Raw genomic sequence first — 19,386 nt, forward strand, 5'->3', positions numbered from 1 at the left:
GCCCAGTTTTCGGAGGAACCGCCAGACTGATTTCCAGAGTGGTTGTACCAATTTGCAACCCCACCAGCAGTGGAGGAGTGTTCCTCTTTCTCCGCACCCTCTCCAACACCTGCTGTCTCCTGAATTTTTAATCTTAGCCATTCTGACTGGTGTAAGATGAAATCTTAGGGTTGTTTTGATTTGCATTTCCCTAATGACTAATGAAGTTGAGCATTTTTTAAGATGCTTCTCCGCCATCCGAAGTTCTTCAGGTGAGAATTCTTTGTTTAACTCTGTACCCCATTTTTTAATAGGGTTGTTCGGTTTTCTGGAGTCTAACTTCTTGAGTTCTTTATATATATTGGATATTAGCCCTCTATGAAGATGAGTCTCTTATGTGAAGTACTGGCATCTGTACAGAGAGATACATATTTTAGTAGAGGTACAACTAGTCACATAACCTAGTTTCCACAGGTTAGAGTATTCAGGCATCTTATCAACAAAATTTAATACTGAATTTGGAGTCAGGCAGGGGAGATGGATCAGTAGGCAAAGGCACTTGGCATTAAACCTGAGTTCAGTCCCTGAAACCTAAATGGTGAAAAGGAGTCTGATTCCCACAAGTTGTCTTCTGACATCTATACATGTTATAGTATATGTGTGCCCATATATCATATACATATACATACATATATATGCATATATACACATATATATATACACCCACCCTGAAAAATTCATGTGAGAAAACCCCTAGAGTTGTTTAGCTCCAAAATATTACTTAGCTTCAACAAAGCCAGTTTTGTATCTCTTTTAGATATAGAGTAAAATAAATGAACTAGTTGTAACAGACTTAGCAATAATGAGTCAGAGATAAATGGCCAGATGTCTGACCATTAGCATTTTTTAGTGCCTCACCTAAAACAGTATGAGTTTGAAGTAGAGAATCATGCTTACATATGCACACCTGACTCATCTCAGGTTCACTTTATGAGGTTGGTACTTGCGTTTTCTATAACTGTTGTGACATTTTCACACCTAAATTAATGCCAATTAATCTGAGTACACATTATAATTAATTTCTCATGCTGAGGAACCAATAGCTATTATTGTGGGTACTGTACCATGCTCAGAAGCTACTTTGTGCATGACTGTTTCTGATTCTTCTCTTTCCTCTCATGTTCCATGTACTTAATTTTCCAGGTTAAGAAAATGCAATGTGTTTATTCCATCTAGTTTTATCCCTGTAGTTTTAGAGAAACAGGTGGTTGTGAAGTGGGCAGTGAGAACCATTTCTCCAGACTCTTATTCTTACTGTTTTATTTATATGTATATTGTTTTTTTGTTCAATTATTTGCAACTCTAAATGATAGTATTACATACAATTGAATATAAAGGTATGACACAATGTAACTTTCTATATAAGAGCTGTTTTATATATTGAATAATTATTCAAATTCCCAGTGATAAACAGTTATGCTGTCAGGTGCTTAGTTATACTAAAATACCTCAGTGGGCATTATAGAATTCTCATTACAGAAGCCTTAGAAATTGTCTAAATACACTTAAAATTTCCAAAATAGTGCTTAAAGGAAATAATCCAATAGTTTTCCCAGTGATAGGATGAACTCTTTGATTTTAGCCTTTAAAATAATTGCTTGTACATGTGTGTACTCAACAGGTAATGATGAACTGAACATGCTGCTACATTTAATAATTCAGTGAAATCAAGCTAGAAAAAATAAAACTGTCTTTCTTTGCCTTCTTTTAAATTTGAACTTAGTTGTCTTTTTAAAAATAAAATAATATCTCTGCAATTTCATCAGATCCCTTGCAGGAACATTTGGTGATAACTGTTCTATGCTGTAGTCACTTCCTTTATTCCTGCTTCTTTGTGTGTGTGTGTGTGTGTGTTTGTGTATGTGTTTGTGTGTGTGTGTTTGTGTGTGTGTTAACATTTTTAATGTGCTTTGTATTTTGGGAGGGACATGCATTCTGTGCCTCATAGGTCTATGACATTTTGCTCAACACTTTAATGAGACTTGTCCTTGTCTTGTCTATGCAAAGCACTAAAGCAATCTAATCCCCTTTCTGAACTTCAGGGACTCATTCTTTGCCATGTATTATTCATTTTAAGTTAAGTTAATGTCACTGTGAGACAGAGGTTCTGGTTTGTATGATAAAGATTTTAAGCGAAGCACCATTAATTACCTATTGCCCATGCCCTGGCGTGCTTTCCATATGGCTCCTTTCAGGCATGTGAGTGACAAGAATTCATCAGGGCAAAGTCGTAAGCAGAACTTTTAATATTAAAACTTTAATGTCTCCGTGCCCCGGGCACCAGCTAATTCAAGTTCTTTAGTACTTCTCGATGTGTGTATTTTAGTTCAACTTCTGTCTCTTAAATCAAATACAGAGTTATCTCCTCAGGGCTTCAATTGCCTGTGTCAATGACCTTGAAAAGTCAGTCTGATGAGCAGAACTGTGTTCTCATGGGAAACATAGTGAGACTTTGAACTGAAACTGTGGGGCTTCTCTTGAGATCGTAAGAATAAAAAATGTGCACAATAGAAAGAACATTATAACATTTCTTCACTTATCTTAGACTCCAGAAAGAAAAATGACTCTGTACTTTCCTAGTGAGGAAGCTGTGCTTTAAAATTTATAAGAATTTATAAATACTTATTTTGGTACAAGCTGTGTCATTGGACTAAAGAACGAAGAAGGAAGATGTCCATATTAGAGGAGTATGAGGGCTCAAGGAGCCAAGAAGTTGAATCCAGGTGAGTGCTGGTAGCCTACTAGTGCTATCTTACCTTACCAGTTTGGTGGTTTGGTTGTGATCCTGAGCGAATCCTGAAAATCTGGTCCAATCTTTTCTCACACCATATCTATATACTCCTGTTAGACCCCAGACCATCCAGCTATCATTTGTTTTTGATAATTAGGTACTCTGGCTTTGCAGACTTCAAGCCAGCAATGGTTCTCAACCTGAGGGCCATGACCCCTTGTGTGGCCTGAATGCTCCTTTCACAGGGATTGCCTAAGACCATCACAGATATTTACATATTGAGTCATTACAGTAGCAAAATTACAGTTATGAAGTAGCAATATGAAAATAATGTTATGGGGAACTGTATTAAATATTACAACATTAGTAAGATTGAGAATTGTGCTCTGCTAGGGCCTTGCAGCTCCTGTTTCTCTTTAGCAGTTACAGTCAGCTCCCTGATGCACAGCCCCAGGACAACATTTATCTAGTGCTTTCCTGTCCTTGTGCCTCCTAGTACCCAAGCTAGGCCATTTGCTTTGGACAGAACCCATCAGTCTTTATTCAGGTCCAAAGTTCTCAAATGTTAGGGCTCCATTATGACTATTGCTGGCTAATAATTCTTTTAAAAATTATTTATTGTTTTATTTATTTACATTCCAAATGTTTTTGCCCCCTTCCTGGTTGACTTTTTGAGAGTTCTTCATACCATCCACCATCCTCTTTGCCTCTGAGAGGGTACTTATTCCCTTCATCTCCCCACCCCACTCCTCTCATCCTGTTCCTGCATCTCCCTTCCCTGGGGTATCTATCAGGTCTCTACAAGATTAGATGCATACTCTCCCACTTAGTCCAGACAAGGCAGTCCTCTGCTACATATGTGCCAGGGGCCACAGACCAGTCCATGTGGTCTTTGGTTGGTGCCTTAGTGGGTATTAGCCAAAAAGTACAGAATACCCATGATAAAATCCATAGACCATAAAAAGTTTAACAAGAAGGAAGGCCCAAGTAAAAATGCTTAGAAGGGGGAACAAAATGATCATAGGAGGCAGAAGGAGGGAGGTAACTGGGTAGGAGAATGGATGGGAAAGGAAAAGGGGGGGCAGGATCAGGTATGGGGGAGGTGGGAGAGAAGTCCTGAGGGGTTTGGAGAATAAATGGAAACATGCAGGTTCCAGGAGTGGGAGGTGGAAGAAATCACTAGAAAGTCCCAGAGATCTGGGCTGTGAGGATTACAGGACTCAGTGGAGATGACCTTAGCCAAAATGTCCGACAGTGGGGAGGTGGAACCTGAAGAGACCACCTCCAGTAGATAGACAGGGTTCCCAGTGGAGGGATGGGGTCATCGACATACCTTCAAAATTTTCGACCCAGAATTGTTCCTGACTAATAACTCTTTCAAGTAATACTCTGTTAAAGTGTAATTCTTGGCCCACTTTTCACTGAACCTAAGACATATTTTTAATATGTTATATAACAACAACTTCCACTTCATATTAAAACATTCGAAATAGAAAAGACTTTTAAGTAATTTTTGAGAAACCATTCATTTTGTACCTGATAAAACTGAAGTTTAAGAGTTAGAATGATTTAGTCGGTTTCACAGTCAAGCTTTCGTTCATTAAACCTATTCTTAGTTTTAAAATAAACTATTTGTTCATATGTACATGCCATCTATTCATTATTCTTGAAGAGATATCAACAGGCACAGACAAATTACATCTTCTATTGTTCTTTATTAGGTGTTAGAAATTTTTTTTTCTAAACAAGATGGGAGCGTAAGATTGCCAAGGAAACAATAATAACATAATGCTAAGTTTATGAAGCTGAAATTTGATGCAATTTAAACACAAGTGTGAGATGTATTCATTTCATAATTTTCAGATTATGTATTAGTGAAGTTGATTTTCTATTCAAACAGAATTTGTGTTTAAAAATAAGATTTCCACAAGAATAATACTTTATAAATCAGATGCTTTATGATAGCATTACTTCCCTTAAATGGAAAGAAGATCAATTATACTTTAATTTGCTTTATGCAGTGGCCATGATCACATAAAATGGCATTTTGAATATTGTCATTATAGAATGACATGTCAGAATGTAGAGGGAGAAAGGGGGAATTTCAATACATTATTAATGAAGTAAAAAACTTGCCAAGAAACCAAGGCCAACTCTAATTTAGCAGTGATTAAATAGTAATTATAATTCTCGTGCTATTAAGACAACAGTGTAAACATTTTGGCTGCATTTTAGTCCCAAGGACGGAGAGATGTGCATTGTGTCAACAGATGTAGTTACTCTGCTGAATAGAGTTCTAGAGTGTGACCCATAAGAGCTGAGTCTGCCCCAGCTTTATCAGTAACTTTAAAATATCTAATTTTGTCTCAAGAATTCCTCATGAGAATATTGCTTACCCCTGTTTTCTTATATAGAGAAAATAACTTGATACATTTGGAAGATAATGCTGTACATGCTTTAAATACCATTGGATGCTTAAAATAGCCAAGGAAATAGTCGTTTTTGGACATCACAGGTCAGTTGTGCTTATGAAGTGACAGCAGGCATGAGACTTGCAAAAGCTTGAACCAAATAGTATCCCAGCATGGGAGAGTGGGTGGGTCCAAAATCCCATTACTAGCTGAGGAACTATTGGAATTTGATAGTGTTGGGAGAGTGAGTCTGCTTTCTTTAATGACATGATAACTCCTGGTAGGTTGACCACTCTCCAGGGCAGGCCCCTCTACCAAGAATAGTTGGACAATTCAAACTGGACTAAAGGTGGGGGTAAAAGAAAACTCAGAATTTGGTGGGCAGAGAGATGAAGATAGAGAGGGTTGAGTTAGGGGTAGAAAAATGAATATGATGAAAACACCTCATTAAATAAACAATTATTCAAGAAAGAACTGAAAGATATCAACTCAATAGTTTGTCCCTTTTAAACTATTGAAATAATCAATTGGTAATTTTTACAGATTGAAAATATATTCTATTATTTTTAGTCACATTCTCTTCTTTCTCTTTTTCCTACTTTAAAAAAGAACATATTTTTTTTCTGTATAAATTTCTTTTTCTGTATTCTCTGCTAACAGCTAATGCTTGGTATTACATAAGTTGTTTTACAAGTCATTGCCTGCACTAACCTCTAAGCTCCATATCTACCTGACATCTGGATTTTCCTAATAAATGTCCCAAGTGCTTGACAGGCATAATCTTTAATCCAGTTCCATTATCTTTCTCATCAAACACCCTTCTTTTCTCCAAAGCTCATTAGCTATTCTAGAAGAATCAGAGTTGATTTTCCTAGATTTCCTGTCACATATCACATTAGTAATAATTCTCCAAGTTCCCAAATTTAAATATACACAGGAAGAAACATTCCTCATAATCTATACTACTGATACCTTTTGGAGGCCCTCATTGTTGGTTGGCAACATTGGCAATCTATTGTTGATAGATTAATGTCCCAGACAAGCTGAGGAGAAAAGTATGCAGCACTGTATAGAAAGAAGTTATTGATATCCAAGGACATAGATGTTGAAATACACACCATACTTCTACCTCTTCCTGGATATACTTGGGTTAATATTTTCTCTAGACTGGTTGATTTGTAGTTTGTTCAATGTGTAATGTAAATAGTTATTTTTACTAGAGTGTCTAAAAGACTTTAAATGGTGTATACAAAGTTTTTAGTGTAGTGCTCAGTACATCTTAGGATTTCAATTAGCTAGTAGTGGTCGCTTTATTTTATACTTCTACTCATTCAATGAGTTTGACTGCTGTAGCTGTATTACCCATAACCACAATGGCTTGAAAGTGTGGGGAGAGAGATCCGGGAGTAAAAGTGGATGGGGTGGGGGAGTGGGGGGACCTGATCGGGTATTGGATGAGGAAAAAGAACTGAAGCCCCTAGGGCCAGCAGAAATAAGGGAAACAGGCAACTTTGGGAGATAGGGGGTTGGGGGTGACTCTCCAGAATGAACCAGAGACCTGGAAGCTGAGAGACTCTCAGGATTCAAAGGGAGGAACCTTAGATGTAATTCCCGACAGTAGGAGAGGGAACTTATAGAGCCCACCTCCAGCAGGAAGACAGGGCATTAAATGAGGGAGAGGGGACCATCTCACAGTCACAACTAATTGTTTCTGTCTGAAAGAGGTACAGGGATGGAAATGGAGAAGATCCTGAGGAAAAGAAGGTCCAGCTACAGGCTCCAAATGGGATCCAGCTCAAGGGGATATCCCAAGGCTTGACACTGTTACTGAGTTCTATGCTGCCCTCACAAAAAGGGACCTAGAATGACCACATTTCAGAAAACCTAACAAGCAGCAGAAAGAGTCAGATGCAGATATTTGCACCCAACCAATAGCCAGAAGGAGCTGACCCCTGTTCCAAATTGTTGAACTATGGAAGGCTGAAAGAAGCTAAGGAGAAGGGTGACCCTGGAGGAGGACCAGCAGTCTCAATTAATATGGACCCATGAGATCCTTCAAATACTAGACCAGCAAACAGGCAACATACACCAGATGATATGAGGGTCCCAACACACATACAGTAGAGGACTGCTGGGTCTGTGTTCATTCAGAGATGATGCACCTAACCCTCAAGAGACTGGAGGCACCAGGGAGTTTAGAGTTCTGATGGGTTGAGGTTTGGGGACATCCAAGTGGAGACAAGGGGGTAGGGGAGGAGGTATGGGATATAGAAGAGTTGGGGGATGGAAGGGAGGATAAAATATGGAGTGTAAGAAAAATAAATAAATTTAAAGAAAGGAAGTGCCATAACAATTATTTCTACATCTCAGGCAGGTCCAATGGAACCTATTTCAAGCTTTAAGACCTTCAAAACTCTAATTGCCTCAAATTTAATAGATTTTGAAGTTCTTACACTTCAAACCACAGTTTACATGTCTCCAGATTTGCTTCCTCACATTGCTGGAAGACAGAACTGTTTCTCTTTATTTGTCTTGCTTGTTCATTTTTGCTTCTTGAGTAGTTTTTCAAGCCCAGTGATTTGCTCTGGTCAAAGCCTTCTGCTGCTCCCAATCCCGGTCATTAATGGATTCTATTGCTTCCCACCTGGGCCGTCCCTTATCTGTGTGGAGTTTATGCACACTCCATAGAAGGATACTCTTCTTTACAGATGAGAAATTCTGGCATCTAGAGGTAAAGGGACACTGTATCAGGTCCAAGTGAGTGGGGTATGGAGATAGGCCTTTGGCCAGCCATTCTGCCTTTTGTGCCTGAACAATTGATTGCTTTGTCTCTGTTACCTTTAACTAGTATTTAATGCTAGAGGGAACCACTGTGTCCATACTTCATATTGGACATTAGGGGGAGTAGCAGCCCATGTTATACCTACAAAAGCCTGGGCAGTAGCAAGTTCAGTCGGGATGCGAGCCCTTTAGGCTATCTGAGTGATAGTTTGCCAGTGATTTTCATTGTTGAAATACTTATAAAAAGCTGGGCAGTGGTGGCGCACGCCTTTAATCCCAGCACTTGTGAGGCAAAGGCAGGTGGATTTCTGAGTTCGAGGCCAGCCTGGTCTACTGAGTGAGTTCCAGGACAGCCAGGGCTATACAGAGAAACCCTGTCTCAAAAAAATAAAAAACCAAAAACCAAAAAAAAAAAAAAAAAAAAAAAAAAAAAAAACCTTATAAAAGAATAATTATCCACAACATTACACAGTCAGCTTATATTTACTAGAGAGTATTTATTAATTTTTGTGACCTTTTTTTCACTTCTTGACATTTCTTTCATTCTCACTTTTCACTATTCCTCTGGTCTTACCATGACCAAAGAAAACCATGATGAATATAAGTTTTGAGGTTTGCTCATTATTGACTGCTAGTGTAGAGAAAGGTTAAATGAATGGATAATAATATTGGTATTTTTTAAGGTGAACATTTATGTACAAATCCTTAGTTCTCAACATCAATATCAAAAAAGTAAAAGCAATGTACTGAATGCTTATTTGCTGTGACATATGATCTGAGTTAAATGCAATTTTACGAGATAAGAAAGGGAGGTCTTATTTTACATTTTGAACTTTTAAGAGTGATTCCACTTGAGTAATCCCCTCAAGTAAAAAAAAAAAAAAGACAGTGTAAGTAACATATCCATGATAAGTTATTTCTCTATTGGTGAAATGAACCAATGCAAGTCAGGGTAAAGTATATATAGTTTATAGAGGGTGGGTTCCAAGGGACAAGACCAGGGAAGTCACCATGGGGAGGGAGACAAAGGAGAAGGGGAGGGAAAGAGAGAGAAAAAGAGCTTAAGATCATGAGATCATGTGTGTACAGGGAAATGAGAGAGAGAGAGAGACAGAGAGAGAGAGAAGGAGGAGGAGAAGGAGGAGAAGGAGGAGGAGGAGGAGGAGGAGGAGGAGGAGGAGGAGGAGGAGGAGGAGGAGGAGGAGGAGGAGGAGATCTGGATTATATTGCAAAGAGCCTCTGGGGAAGGGCAGCCTAGCTCCTGGGCTGCAAAGTTCAAGGTTGAGGGTGGGAGGATGGGGTATGTCAGGTGGGGACTGAGCGATGCTGGGAGAACTTGGAGACCAGGTCTTCTTTTGTATGAAAAACATGCACTTCAGCCCCCATGTCCAGAGGATGAAACACATGTATGCATATACAAATGAAACTTTATTAAAAAAGTCTGAGTTTAGGACTTTAGTTCTCATTGGGAATTATATTTCAAGCCCGGTTTTGCTATAGACAACCTTCCTCTGTTTTGTTTTTACCTTCTATATAAATTTAAAGCGCCAAGGTCCTTCTCTTAACACACTGAGGTGCCTACCAAGCAGATCATATTCGTGTGTGCTAAGATTGTAGCCTCTGTCCTACCTAGTGTATCCCCCCATCCCCCACCACCCTGGCCTGAGTTTTCATCTGCCCTTGAGTCCAGGCCGAGCCACAGCCTTTCAAGGAAGCCATGTGGGAGAGCTGCTTTGCTCCTAATTACTGTTCTAGCATGAATTCCTGCGATGCTTCCTATTTCTGCAGCTGGTGCTTATTTGGACTTTTTCTCCTATTTTGCCTGTCATGTCACATTTACGGTTTCCTAAAACAATGGCACTCTGAATTGCTATTTATTGGCCATATTTTCTAAGTCAGACCCTATGGTAAAGCTTTATTTCATTAGCAAGCTACAGCAAGCTCACAAAGGAGGGATTGTGAAGTAACAGAGTCGGAGAATTTAAGACACTACTTGTAAATGTCACACTCTGTTGTCCCTAGAGGCACGATTTCTCCTCGTGATGCTCTAGCCATCAGAAACCCAAACTCATGCTTCCTATCTATACCTGAGACTATAATAAATTGTCGCTGTGCTCAGCCTCTGAACGCTCAGTGCACAGGGAGAATGTATTCATCATGGACAGTCACAACTTTTAATGCACAAATTAAACGTGCTTAAGTAAAAGGCAAAAGATTTATATGATCTAAAGAGGATTGCCTTATTTGGCATCACTGGGAGGGGAGTCCCTTGGTCCTGTGGAGGCTCGATGACCTGGTGTAGGGGAATGATAGGGTGCTGAGGTAGGAGTGGGTGGGCAGGTGGGGGAGCACCCTCATAGAGGCAGAGTTTATAGAGAGGAAACTGGGAAAAGAGATAACATTTTAAATGTAAATAAATAAAATAACCAATAAAAAAAGAAAAAAAACATACATAAGTAAAGGGAAATTACAAGTCAAATCAACTCTCGCTTAATACATCTTACATAATTTAAAGTTTTCCAGTGTCCTAACAACTGAAGTAGCCATTTTTTTTGATAAATAGCACAATCAGTACAATTCCATGATTTTGTGAATTACAACTATATACCAGTGAGCAGGAAACAGGGTACTTTATCACAACAGACAATCACCTGGATTGTCAATGACATTTCAAAGTAATCATTTTATTTATTCTTAGTTTAACGAGACATAATAATTATATATACATCATCATGATTTAATGCATATACACAATTTTTGGTGATCAAGTCTGAGTGTTAGTATACCCATCACGGCAAACGTTTATTATTTCTTCATGATGAGAGCAATTAAAAGTCTATTTTCTGTTTCCACATGTACATTATTGGTACGTATCGTCACTCTAATACTCAATAGGACACCAAACCCTTTTTGTCCATCCTGTTCAGCCTTTGGCATCTCTATTCGTTGCCTAAGCTCTCTCCATTTCTGAGTCATGAACCTCATTTGATTGTTTTTTACCCCATTTTTTAAAACATTGTTTATGAGCTACTTTGTAAAGAAAAAATTCTTTGATATGTTTATAATCTTCAACTTGAGGTGGATGTTATAGTTGATCATTTCACAGGTGTTCATTAACATCCTCATCAAAGTACCAGGTCTCTGCTGATGAAGAATAACCTTCAAAACATTCTATCCTTAAATACTAATACCATTTTTGAACCTTAGCTCACACATTGGATTGACTTTTATCTAGTTATTGCTACTGCTGATTGCTTAGTTAGTATTATTTAGTTTTTAAAATGTATTACCACTATACATGTGTATTTCTATTATATGTGCTGGTGTGTGTGTGTGTGTGTGTTTGTGTGTGTGTGTGTGTGTGCAATATCCAAATACATGTGGAGGTCACAGGTCAACTTTGTAGAGTTGGTTCTCTCCTACCTTTACATAGGTTCCAGGCATTGAATTCAGATTTCCCGGCTTGTGCTGTGAGTACCCTTACCTGATGAGCTATTCTGACTACTAGATACACTCAGTTAGATCAGCAGTTGCAGGAAAGAAAGTATCTAATGGTGATATATGCAGGTTTATATGTTGACTTGAAAGCCAGTTTTAAGAAGTCTACTGAAATTACATGTTTCTTTTAGGTAGTATAATGGTTTGTGGCAGCTTTCTTTCCTCTGACACACTTCTGCTTTCCTCTGACAACTAGACTTCTTTCAGTTTATCCAGTTCACCTCTAAGAAGAGTCTACTTATGTCTCCATGGGTGGTGCGGCCACAGTGGTGCTGAGTGACCACAGTGCAGCCTCTCAGAGACTTTGGAGGTAATTTGCTTCAGAAAACAAGGTGGGTTCTTCTGGCTGCTCCTTTTCAAATATACCAAACCATTTTATTGATGGACTCCCAATTCAAACATAAGATATAAGCAGTCTTTTCATTTGAGGGCATTTTATATAATTAGTAAATTTAAACAGTCTGCCTCTTGTGTATTCCAGAAGATTTTTTTCTTTGCAATGTTTTTGGGCCCAAAATATATCTTTGCTCTTTTAGTCAATTGTAAATATAAATAAAGACTGACTTCATAGGTATTCCTTAAGCTACATTCCATTTGAAGGATTTAAATTAAATGTAGTTCAGTTTTGTTTTAGGTTGTTCAGGGAACTGAAGTCTGAAGTCCTTATCATCAAAATTGTGACCATTTTTACCTTGAGGAGGCTTCTCCGCCTACAAGAAAGACAGCTGGTAAGACAAGCCTTTTCCCTTTTCTCTGGCTGCATCAGTGAACTGATCTTTAGGACCTTTTCAAATACCTAAATTCTTGGCTGCAGGGCTTTCTACTGATCAAAACCATTAGAATGGCATTCACTTAACACTGGGAACTTGTCGTCTAGATCTGCTTAACTTTAAAAGGCTTTTGGCGTTTCTGATACCAAACTTTTAAAATACAGCTCCTGCTATAGAACACATTCTTGTCTTTTTCTGAAGCCATCTGCCTCACTTGTTTGTTGACTTGTAACATTTCCCCAACCAGCACAGGATTTTAACTGCTTCCCCACTCACCCCAAGCTCTGCATGTCTCCATATCATGCTCACCCACACTAGATGTCTTTTGGAGGTGAGCTCCATCACTCCCTAAGTCTGGAAACATCTGTCTGGCTTGTTCTTGCCTTCTAGTATTGTTTTATAGCACAAAGTCAAATTACTGGATAAATCATCTTTACTACTGCTCTCTTAATTTCCCAGTGGAAGAAAGAGTATTGGAGAAAGAAATGTGACTTGAAAATAAATGATTTCTTTTAGGGATAGATATGGGGTTCAGCCATGTGGGAAACGAATAAAAATATAGCTGAAAAGCTAGTTAGTTCTAGATCATACAGGTGTCTGAAGTCCCATACTAAGGAGTTTAAACTAATCATATGAGTGGTGAGAATCTGTGTGAGAATCTAAGCAGAGAGATTGATATTTTTAGAGTTGCACTGAAAAATTAAATAGTAAGTACTGGGTGGAAGATAGTTTTCCTTCTTTTTTCAATTAATAATTTTATTAGTTTGCATTTCAAATGATATCCTCCTTCCCCGTTACCTCTCCCCAAATCTCCCATTCCATCCCCCCTCACTCTGTTCCTCTTTGCCTATATGAGGGTGCTCTTCTACCCAGTCATCCATTCTCACCTCATCAGTCTAGCATCCCCATACTCTGGGGCAAGCCTCTACAGGACCAAGAGCCTCCCTTCCCATTGATGTCAGATAAGGCCATCCTCTGCTACATATGCAGCTGGAGCCACGGATCCCTCCATGTATACTCTTTGTTGGTAGTTAAGTCTCTGGGAGCTCTGGGTAGTCTGGTTAGTTGATATTGTTCTTCCAGTGGGGTTGCAGTCCCCTTCAGCCCTTCCCCTAGCTCTTCCATTGGTGTCTCCAGGCTCAGTCCGATGGTTGGTTGTATCTGCATCTGTATTAGTCAGCTACTGGCAGAGCCTCTCAGGCAACAGCCATTCCAGGCTCCTGTCAGCACTTCTTGGCATCAGCAATAATGTGAGGGTTTGATGTTTGCAGATGGGATGGACCCTAGGTGGGGGGTGGGTGGGGCTCTGCATGGCCTTTCCTTCAGTCTTATTTCATTTTTTTATCCCTGATTTTTTGTTTTGTTTTGTTTTTGTTTGTTTTTTTTGGACAGGAATATTTCTGGGTTAAACATTATGAGATGGGTGGGTGGCCCCATCCCTCAACTGGGAGCCTGCCTATCAACTGAAGGTGGTCTCTACAGGTTCTATCTCCCCTTTGTTGGATATTTTGAGTAAATTTCATCACCATTGTCCTAGGAGCCTCTTGCTTCCCTGGTGTCTGGGATTTTCTAGTGGCTATTCCCAGTTCACCATCCCCCATTGCTACATATTTCTATTTATTTTCCTGACACTATGTATGTCTCTCTTGTACCTTTTAATACCTGATCCTGCCCCACTTTTTTCCTTCCCCTCTCTCCCTCCCAGCTCCCTCCCTCTACCTCCCTTAATTATCTTGTTCCCCCTTCTATATAGGATTGAAACATGCATACTTTGGTTTTCCTTCTTCTTAAACTCTGCATGGTTTGTGGGCTGTATTGTGGGTATTCTGAGCTTTTGGCTAATATCCACTTATCAGTGAGTATATACCATATGTGTTCTTTTGTGTCTGGGTTACCTTACTCAGGATATTTTCTAGTTCCAACCATTTGTTTGCAAATTTCATAAAGTCATTGTTTTCAATAGGTGTGTAGTATTCCATTGTCTAAATGTACCACAATTTTCTGTATCTGTTGAGGGATATTTGGGTTGTTTCCAACTTCTGGCTATTATATATAAGGCTGCTATAAACATAGAGAATCATGTGTCCTTATTATATGTTGGAGCAGGAAGATAACTTTCATATAGAGGAAAATCTAATGTCATCAGACAGGTATAAGGATGGTTGATATTGTGTGGTTATACAGTGGTCTAATAAGCAACTGAAATAATGACTGCTTTATGATTCTCTCATATGACTATTGTCTTGAAGGTGTTTATAATGACCTATTTTAGTATAGGACACTTGCCATAAAATCATGGTTTCTTTAGCAAGATAGATTATCAGTTATTTTTCTTGCAGAAAGCAAACAGAATCTACAAACTATTTTTTCAAACTAATGATTGGAATGTATCTGTTCTGTTGTTAATAACAGGATATGTTGACTCCGATAACTGAAAAGGAAAAGCAGTTTATTTGGCTTTGTGGCCAAGTCCCAAATAGGACAACAGTGTGTGAGGCTTCTTGGTGTGAGGTACTCACAGAAAGGCACAACAGGTACATACAGAACAGAGAGAACTATAATTCCCAGACACTTTATAACAAGCTACTGTTAGGATACCCACCCACTGTCATGGATTCTATATTAATCTCTTCATAAGGGCCTACCACCCACAATTCAATACCTCCTAAGGAGTCACTGGCTATAAATAACATATTGGCAATTAATTTTCACCATGGATATCGACAGGGGCAAACTATACCCAAAGCGCTGCAGCATTTTTCACAGATAGAATTAGTCTCCATTCATTATAATAGAAGGTGAGACATGAAATGCTTATAAAATTTCCTTGAGAATTTTCTAAAAAAATTTCTAGAAATCATTCCTACTTGCTGCTCACTCCCTACCACAGAATTATGATGATTTTACTCTCTCAACTTTCGGAATGCTATAAAATCATTGAAACTTGCCTTAAATGAAATTTAAAAGCAGTAATTGAGTTGTAATCAAGATCTGAACCTTTGCCTAGAGGTAAATGAGTTAGCAATGAGTGTAAACATCTCTGTAAAGTAACCACTAAGTTTAACCACCTTTGAACTCAGAATTGTTTAGCAGACTTTTCCACATCATCCTTTATGATCTTGGGTATCTCAAGCACCGAGACTCCTCGATACCTCATGTATGATTACTGCATGCCATAGGATTAGGAAACAAACTTATAGTACGGATTCTTTGGATTTTCTCCTATCTTTTGGTCATTGGAGATTTATATTTTGGTTTTATTTTGATATTTGCATTTAGATGTTATTCTGCTTAAGGATTTATGTTTTTATTAATTAATTTTGTCCTTTGACAATCTCAGGCAGTCACTTAAAGCGTTCATGCACTCATTCCTCTTCTCTCTTATCTCATTCACATTTATGCCAAACCCTCTTCTCCATTTAAGCCTGTTTTCCATTTTCTTCATTCTTCAGTTTTTGTGACCTTCTTATTTTAACTTGGGTCATCTGTGTGATTCTGGATTTGTACCTGTACATCACCACCTGCTGTGACCTGCTACGGTCATCAGTGGGTTCAAACTTCTATCCCAGAATCCATCAGTAGCCAATAGTTCACAAGGGAAGAATAAGGTCTCATGAGCCTTTCCCTACTCCATGACTGACTGTCAACAGGTTTAGTACAGTGCAGGTACAGTGTGGACAACTGCAGCCACTGTGGGGTCATGGTCACAATGCCTGTGTTATATTGTGAAGATAACACTCTGTAGCCCTTCTCTCTCTATTCCAGTCTTTACATTCTATCTGCCCTTTTTCTGTGATATTCTCTGAGCTTTATTTAAGGCTTGCCAGGTTTAGGGCTGAGAACTCAATTGTCACTTATTCTCAGCACCTTGAGCAGCCAGGCATCTCAATAGTCATGACACTTCATTTCAAAGAGAATAATACTCTTTGGCTAAGGCTCAGAGTAATGTGTGTATGGATACCCATAAATACCAAGGATGTGTATTTAAAACATAGTTTGTGCCCAGGGAAATTTAATGAAAAAGTAATAGATTTACCCCTGGGTTATGATCTTTCCAGGCATGGGATTTTGACTATATATCTGGAAAATTCTAAGCTGACCAACCAACCAAATAAACAAACACCCGAAGGTCTAGGCTAAAAAGAAGAAAAATAAGTTTGCAATCATCAGATGCTATTCCTAGTGAAATAGTAGTTAAAAATTTCCAACCCTCTATCACAAACAATTTATCAAAATAATATTGACTATTTGGATCAAGAAATATCTTGTCTTGATATGATACTTTTCTTATTTCAGTGAGATATAAGGAAGACATTTAAATAATTATTTGTGTTAAGCCAGGTAATATGGAACAAAAACTCAGTGAATGATTTTAACACTCTATAGATTATGAATTTTCTAAAATCTAGTGTGTCTTAAATTGAATTGGATTGGTGTCTTGTGTAAATATCTATGTTTTATGCAATTAAAATTTTCTCCTTTATTAAGATTTGTGAATATTTGTTAAATTCTCAGCCTCTAATGAAATAGCAGTTCTTGAAGGGCAGGGTTGAATTTTCCAACTTGTTTTAATGATGTCTCTGTGAAGTATGTTTATTGCATTTAATAGATCTGTGTGAAATCTGCTTCAATATTGCCTTTGTTAGCTCAAGGCAAAGGATTTTTCATTAATATATTAAATCATGTGAAATTATAACATGACATCATATAAATATTGACAGGACAGATTAAAATTTCTTATTAAAACACTGCAAATACTTAACACTAGAGTGATTCTTTTAGGGACATAAAGCACAAGGAAAGATACAACAGCATTCTTATCCTGTAGTAGGAAAAATAATGACTGGAAATTTGTTCAGGTTTTCTAAAAAAAAAAAAAAAAACCTTTGTGACATTAGACACTTCCTCTGAAATGGGCCTGAGCATGACAGACAAATATGGTTCAGTCACAGTGTGTTGCATGTAAAACAAGGTTGCTTGTTAATTGAGCATAGAGAAGGAGTGTGTTCTCATAACACACAAATTATTAGCTAAAGCCATTTCTGTTACCATTGAGGTGAGAAGGAATATGAGAAAATTTTGCTATCTACTCTGAGCCACAGATTCATCTATGGAATATATGAAATCTCTGATAACGGAGTCAGAATAACATTGGAGACCACAAGGAAATGGTCGATGAACTTCATCTGGATTTTAATTAATGATTGATGATAACCACATGGTTCAGTGAGTGAAGCACCAAAGAGTATAGATTGTAGTCATAGCTTAGCTCACTTTTAGCTCCTTTATATAATTATATATACATATATAATACCATGCAATATATTATTAATAATTAATAATCATCAATTAAATTTAAGGTCGTTAAATATTAAACAATTATTAAACAAAACTATTATTAATAATTATATTTTCAATACTGTACTACATAAAGCAATAACTTTTCTGAGCCTTATGCAGTTATTTCTCAAAGTACAGTCTTTTCATAATTAGAAGATGGTTAAGTGACCATAGTTTCAATCATATAGACATATTTGTTGCATCAATAGTAAACAGTTTTGAAAGGCATGGGTATTGTCTCTCCTCAGAAAAAGGAAGCCATCATAATAGACTGCATTTCTAAATGGAGAGTTCTTCTGCAATGCACTCTATGTGTGTCACCTGGCTGACTGCCATGACTCTGAGGAATCAGGGCTTAGAGAACTGATGTAGAAATGATCATATTCTGGGTCTGCTACTGCTTGTGTCTTTGCAACTCTTTTAATCTCTGTTCGTGTTCTTCTTGCTCCTCCTCCTCCTCTTCCTCTTCTTCATTTCCTTCTGCTGATATAAGTGTTTATAACAAGGGTGTGGACATATGCATATTTTGAATTGAATTCTTTTCATAACTATCAATAAAAATAATTTTATCATTTTTCCATACTTCTATGTATTTTTGGAGGATGTCTATTGAGGTTCTGTGGCAATTTAAAAAGATTGGGGTCTTTAGTGTTTCGTTGTTGTGTGTTAAGAGTTCCTTATGATGATGGGTTTTTGAGAGCAATTGGACATTTCATGACCTGGTTGTGCGTGATGTAAATTCTAATGATGCTGGACATCATGGCCATCAGTGATCTATCTGGGATAGTGTTTCTCTGTTATTTGATTCAGGGAAATGAGTATTAAAGTCTAGCATCCCTGGGAGGGTACATAAAATGGAAGCAAGATATTAAGAACTTGACATAAAAATGAAAAGTAAGAAGGTAAGAAAACTAAGAAATTTGGTGAGAGTTGGACAAAGAGGACAAAGCAGCCAAACTTTCTTCTCTAGAGGATTTGATAAGGCATGGCAGAAACTGAATAAAGACTGAGGTTGTCTCCATTGAAGTGGGTTAATTCTTAGGGCTGCTGTGGGCTGAGCGAGAGGAGGGCACACAGGCTCAATGCATGCTTCCTACTGCTCAGCCAATCACGATGGCCAAGCCCTGCTCCATCTACCCCAGGCTCCAGCTCTGTTAGCTAATGACCTTGGCTATCTGTTGTAAATCACTTGGCCAGAGTTACAGTCTTTTAATTTTGCAGGTGTGTCATCACTGTTGATTATATTGAACTCTGATTGTTCTCAGATTCACATGATAAGCTTATAGTTTAAACCCCAGAGGTTTAACACAGACGCCAAGATGTAGCTGCAGACTTCCTTGGTTACCTTTTATTTATCTCCTTGAGGAATTGTCTGTGGTGGATTCCTAGGCAGAGCTTCTTCTCTGAAGCCATCTTTACTTACAACTTAGTCTGGTAATCTTGGCTACATCAAAACTGATAAATAAAACAGAGAAACAATATGTTTTACAATAGCCTCACAAGATGTCTTGGAGTAACTTTAAGCAAGTTCAGTTCTTTGAAGCTTTGAATTTATATGAAGAAAGAAATTGACGAAGAAAGCAAAACATGGAAACATCTCTCATGCTCATGGATAGGGAGCATTAACATACTGACAATGGCCATCCCTCCAAAAGCAATCTATAGATTCAGTGCAGTTCCCATTAAACGTCCTACAGTTTTTCACGAATCTTGAAAGGGCACTATGGAAACACAAAAATCTTCAGACAGCTAAAGAAAACTTGAAAAATAAAATAACTGCTAGACAAATCTCCAATCCAAACCCCCAGTAATACTA

The sequence above is a fragment of the Apodemus sylvaticus genome, chromosome 13, assembly GCF_947179515.1.
Source record: "Apodemus sylvaticus chromosome 13, mApoSyl1.1, whole genome shotgun sequence".
Lineage (NCBI taxonomy): Eukaryota > Metazoa > Chordata > Mammalia > Rodentia > Muridae > Apodemus > Apodemus sylvaticus.